The sequence below is a fragment of the Schistocerca gregaria genome, chromosome 7 (genome assembly GCF_023897955.1).
Source record: "Schistocerca gregaria isolate iqSchGreg1 chromosome 7, iqSchGreg1.2, whole genome shotgun sequence".
Lineage (NCBI taxonomy): Eukaryota > Metazoa > Arthropoda > Insecta > Orthoptera > Acrididae > Schistocerca > Schistocerca gregaria.
Genome location: NC_064926.1, coordinates 218,063,837 through 218,070,352, shown reverse-complemented (window position 1 = coordinate 218,070,352; position 6,516 = coordinate 218,063,837).

Sequence of the window (6,516 nt, the reverse complement as noted above, 5' to 3'; positions counted from 1 at the left end):
TGAAACATATCACAGCTGTCTATGTCCACTAATTGATATCACTTGCTGCTACAAAGACATGAAATGCATTGAGGATTTTAACTTTTGATTTTCAGTCTTTTTGTTCACAATTAAGGTGCATTAATTTGGTTTCATGTGATATTATCTACATCCTGTATTTCAAATAACTTTTTAGGTGTGACTTGTCCATATCATTGTACAAAATGATTTAAAATTGAATAAATATTATTATTATTATTATTATTGTTATTATTATTGTTATTATTATTAGTACTAGTATTCTAAAGTTGTTGTCTGAAATTGTCTTAAACACATCATCTCAACATCAGGTTCTGTGACCTAATTGTAAATCTGTACAACTTGATTTTCTGTTGTGTTCAGTGCACATTATTTTATTGTTATCATAATTGATTCTCACACCTACCTCCAGATTTGCTCTGTTATGTTTTTTCCATTAGGTGTTGGAAGTACATCTGCCTGTAAAGGTTATAATGGAACTGGTCAGTGGTAGACACTTTTATTTTTATAACTCAACTCAATACATTCTGTAGTCACTACCTGGTCCAAAAATAGTTTTCACTCAACACAAAATTTTGGTTTTCATTTTCATTTAAGCAAATAGTAAAATGTAATCTAGTTAAATTCAAATGTAAAAACATGTAATGAAAAAGCTGTTTCAGACTGAAGAATGTAGTATTAAAAACACGTTAAACACATTTTACAAACAGTTCATAATGATTATTATTATTATTTCTTTCTTATCTCAGATGTTATGTCTGGTCTAAAGTAGAAAGTGACGCGGACCTTGATCAAGCATGACTTCCTTTTAACTGTACGGTATATGTTATATTGCATTTAGGAACTTTCGGGTAATTGAACATGTATCAATAATTATGGATTTCTGTAGTTGTATATATAAGTTTGGATGTAGCTGTATTGCATTGATGTACTGGTGGATATAGTGTGATATGACTCCTGTAGTTGATAGTATAATTGGTATAATGTCAACTTTATCCTGATGCCACATATCCTTGACTTCCTCAGCCAGTTGGATGTATTTTTCAATTTTTTACTCCTGTTTTCTTTTGTATATTTGTTGTATTGGGTATGGATATTTCGATTAGTTGTGTTAATTTCTTCTTTTTATTGGTGAGTATGATGTCAGGTTTGTTATGTGGTGTTGTTTTATCTGTTATAATGGTTCTGTTCCAGTATTATTATTATTATTATTATTTCTACAGTGTTGTATGATCACTCATAACATTTAGAATGTCAGTTACACATAAAATTATCTTTGCTTTCATAGATTGAGTTTTGTATAACAAAACACATCCAAAAAGAATCTACTCCTCAAGTGACATTCAGAGTTACATACATAGGTATTGGCATTTGCAGGTTTTTGGAGCCAGGGGTTCCGCCTCCTTGCAGAAGGCTGTAAGGGTAGGAAGAGGCGTGAAGGGAAAGGGCTGGTGAGGATTAGAAAATGGGGAGAGTTTGGAAAAGCAGGAACTTTTCCAAACTCTCCCCATTTCAGAATGCTCATCTGTACTTTTCCTTCACCTCTCTTCCTTCCCCTTCAGTCACTACTTTTCTGAACTTTCCCACTTCATAATCCTCACCAGCCCTTTTCCTTCACCCCTCCCCTTACCCTTCAACCATTCTGCCAGAAGAAGGAGCCACAGGCTTCAAAACTTGTAAATTTCAATACCATTATATGTGTGTTCTCCTGCCACTACTTGGTGTGTAGATTTCTTATCTATACAATGACATTATATTTTCAAAAATTGATATTTTTTTTTTTAAATTCAAAATTTGTGTGATATGATGCGTCTTCAAAACAAAGTATTAAATGTTGGAAAAAATCAAGAGAAAAAGTTTTGCAACAAATCATTTAAATGCTGCTAAGTCACCAGATTTATGACCTGGGATCTTTCCTCTTCACACAGGGCACATACATCTAGACATACACTGTGTTAATGAAAAGCACCAAGAAAACTATAAAGACGAGTCAAATACATAATAAACAATTTTTACAAGTTCTTTGAGTTATGTCACACAATGCTGATTCATCACCACTTTGTATGTTCCCAAGGTTTTGAGAATTATTTCCACACACCACACCAATGTTCATCATTCAGAGTTACTGAACAGTTTTAAATACTTATCCCATTGCAAAGTGAATAGGTTAGAAGGTGGACAGCTACTACCAAAATGAAGGAGTTCACCTATGTTCTGTTAACAAACACTCTTTCATCATTGTCATTCAGTAATAGAATGTAAATAATTTAAAGAGTAAACACCTCTTTCAAATTAACAGCATGAAAAATTCTTCTAGAGCTGCTGATAATAGTTCTGGTAACACTGAGTCTCCTTGTCAAACACCTCTTTCATTTCTGAATTATCCACATCTTGATGATGTCTAATGGAAGCTGTCACACTGATGGATGTATTCTTCAGTATACTGACATGGGTTGAATCTCTTGCCTTCTTTCTTAATGACTATTAGCACAGATTTTGCTGAAACTTGGTAAGATATTCTACTATTTTATATCTGGAACTGTCCTTGGAAATCTTATGAACTACATCCAGGAAGCGATTATAAAAAATTTGGCTATGTGACTACTAAAGCATATTGCTTGCCTTCAATAAATGTATCCTTGAATTCCTTAATTGATTTTCCAGTTTCTGCTCAACTATTAGCCCAGATTGAATTTTATTACTCAATTTGTTTATTTTACGACAGCACATTACTTTTTATAGATAATTCCTACCTCTCCGCTTGGCCTAATTAGCAAGTGTAAACAACAATTACCTTAAAAATATTTTGTGTAGGTGGTGCTGAACACCATTTTAAGATTAGGAATTGCATCATGCAATACTCAGCTGTACTCATACTTGTATCTGACAGTCAGTCTTGATCACAATATGGCCATTCATGGACCACGAGAGATGTATTTAACTGTATATTCCACAATTACAATAATTAATCAAAATATAGAAGTACTCCATTTTGGTTAACACATATTACTAATCATGTACTTCTGTCAGTTAATGTAATCTAGCTATATGCTAGGAACAGCATCACGTTCCATGGATCACTTGCACAGTAAATCATGCTGGTATGGAATGAATCATTTTACATTCACACGCAAATTAGTTTTTAAATAAGGTTACATGCTGAATATTTATGTTTTTTTTTAATTTTTCACTATTATTAAATCTACAGATGTGAGTTAATAATTCCAATCCACCACCTTGCACACATTATAATAACAGAAATTTCTCTGTGGGACAGAAGCTCTCAAGAAGCAACCTTTTCAGTTTGTTTTCAAATTTTACTTTGCTATCTGTCATATGCTTTACATCACTGAGTAAATTATTAAAATTTTTAGTTGCAGCATTGAGCACCCATTATCAAGATAGCCTTAATGTGGAGTAAAAATGTCTTTTTGCTTCTGGAATTGTAATTATGCACATCATTTTTCCTTTTACTATATGCATTTTCTGATACGAGAACACAGCTGTGCAATGTAATTAAAAGTGTGAGACCTATTCAGCTGCTACACACAAAGAGATGAGTTATGTTTGTGTTGGCTAAGAAAATGGTAACCGTATGTCATCTGGCTTGCCATCATAACCATCCACTTAATATCAGTAGTCATGGGAATGAAAACGAGATTTATTCAGCTGTTGTGGAACACCTCCATCCAGACTTCACAACCTTTCAAAACGTGGGCAGGCATGCTGCATATGGATTCTTTCTGCTGGATGCTGGAATATTGCTGGCACAATGTGGTGCAAGATCCCAGTCCACTGCAGTAATGAGCTCAATTTCCAACATGCCAAGGGCAAGCGCTGCACAGTCTTGGTCACCTATGTGGTCAAGGATGGGTATATGTCACTACAAAACTGGGCAGAGCAACTATAAATACTCATTACTTAGACCCTAGCAGCACCTTTCCTCTGAATACTGCAATGCTGTGATGTACTCCATGCCAGCTGTTGGCCCCATGTGGGTCAAGCAGCTTCAACCACATTTAGCAGTATCATCAGATAGCTGCTGTCATACAAGTGACTACTAGACCTGTTGGTTCCATGACACAAGCTGGTACCACCAAGAGAAGACCTCTGCTAGTGTGTCTTCATCTGGTACTCTGTGAGTTATACTGAGATGGCCACTGGTGCCTGGGGTCACTATGCATGCCAGCAAATGTTATTGCTAACTTATATATATATATATATATATATATATATATATATATATATATATATATATATATATATATATATATATATATATATGACATCTCTGCCCTTACTCTTTGCCTTTAAGTATGTCTGCTTGTGTCTGTGTATGTGCGGATGGATATGTGTGTGTATGTGTGTGCGAGTGTACACCTGTCCTTTTTTTCCCCTAAGGGAAGTCTTTCCGCTCCCGGGATTGGAATGACTCCTTACCCTCTCCCTTAAAACCCACATCCTTTCGTCTTTCCCTCTCCTTCCTGAAGAAGCAACCATCGGTTGCGAAAGCTAGTAATTCTGTGTGTGTGTTTGTGTGTTTTGTTCATGTGCCTGTCTGCCGGCGCTTTCCCGCTTGGTTGCTTCTTCAGGAAGGAGAGGGAAAGGCGAAAGGATGTGGGTTTTAAGGGAGAGGGTAAGGAGTCATTCCAATCCCGGGAGCGGAAAGACTTCCCTTAGGGGAAAAAAAGGACAGGTGTACACTCGCACACACATACACACACATATCCATCCACACATACACAGACACAAGCAGATATATATATATATATATATATATATATTTTTCTGTGCAGTGTTTTGTCTAACCACTATGGATGTATTGGTCAAAATCAATCCACACATTAGTGTTAGATAGAGTTTTTTAATCCTTCCTGTTTGTGTAAAGCATCCAGTCCAACAGTGCTGAGATGATAGTCCATAACCACCTGAAAGCTACAATGGGGATCACCATCACAAACATTTTGGAATTACTTGAAGTGGATTCAAGGAAGCACTCACCGCCACAGTCATGACACATTACTGTATAGTCACCTCAGAAGTTACCAATTTTTTTGTTGGGAAGGAAAACAAGACATGGAGTCACATTTAATTATTAATTTGGTATGTGACTGAAACAAATAAAAGTAAACTGAGGTCAGATAATAAAGAATATAGCATCTGTTGGTGCACTTACACTGAAATAGATTGTTCTTATATATTAGTTATTGTATATTATATGGAAGTAAAATAATATGTTTACAAAACTATAAGCACCTATTGCTGAATAAGGGATCTGAAGTTTATGCTTTGAGCTTTGTTTGATCTTAATCCAGCTCTGATGAAGTTACGTGCTCTGATGCAAAACATACCCATTTCATAAAAGCAAGAAATGGGGAATTAAGCCTATTCAAAAAAAGATTACTAATGTAGCTCATTAGTCACAGTTTCCACAAATTGTCTGATTATCAAGGTTTTATTATTTAAAATTCCTGTTAAAGTAACAGTACTCACTGAAAAATGCATGGCAAGCTATAGAATATTGTGGTAACTATTTTCAAAGCACTGCAATGTAATCAAGTAAATATTAAGATTCTTATAGAATATAAACAGCAGCTATTTAATATAACCAAGGAAGAAGCCTTTTTTCCTCAAAAGTAGTGGCTTTTCTAATACTTTGGTAAGTTCATTTAGCTAATAAGCACAAATAATGTTATGCAGTATAGTAGCAACTTAGGAATAATCCGGTGAACAAATTTAGATGAGTTGCTAGCCTTTCCTTAATTTCTACTTCATCTCATTTTACATCCCTGAAGGTCCTCCCACTTGACTGGATTTGCAGAAGATGAATGGGAGAATGAATGAGTCTGTATCTTTCTACCCTTTTAGGTGTTTTTACTCTGCTTCTTACACATCAAAGATTGCTTGCAATTTGAAACTGGTTTGTATCACCACATTGCCATCAAATTATTTGTTGTTTGACAAAATATAGGTACGTTCATTTTTAGTTCCATTTGATCATTGACAAATATATTTTCTATTTGTTTACTGATGAATCTTTCAATCTGTAGTGGAGTGTGCACTATTTCAAAACACAGACTACAGCTGTATGACGGACTGGTATGTGAACTCAGATTATCACCTTTTGCAGGTGATGATGTGACATCCAAGTTACAACTCACAAGGAGCATTCACAATTTCAGTTCTGTCATTTCCTCTTTCTTACTGTGCTAACTTCAGAAAGTTCTCCTGCACACCTTCTTGGACTAATACTCCTGGATGACAGGATGCTACATAGGAATGGCTAAGCTACAGCCAAGGGTTGGTTTCAAATTGAACCCTCCACTTTGAGGTAGATAGTGTCCAGTTTCGTACTACCTGGTACACTGAAATCCTATAGTGGACTAGGACCTGCAGATTGAAGATGCAATCTAGAAACAAACTGCAAGATGTCACTAAGCTATATCGCTACTATATCCTTTATTCAAAGAGTACTGATTCAGCAAAATATGCCACAGA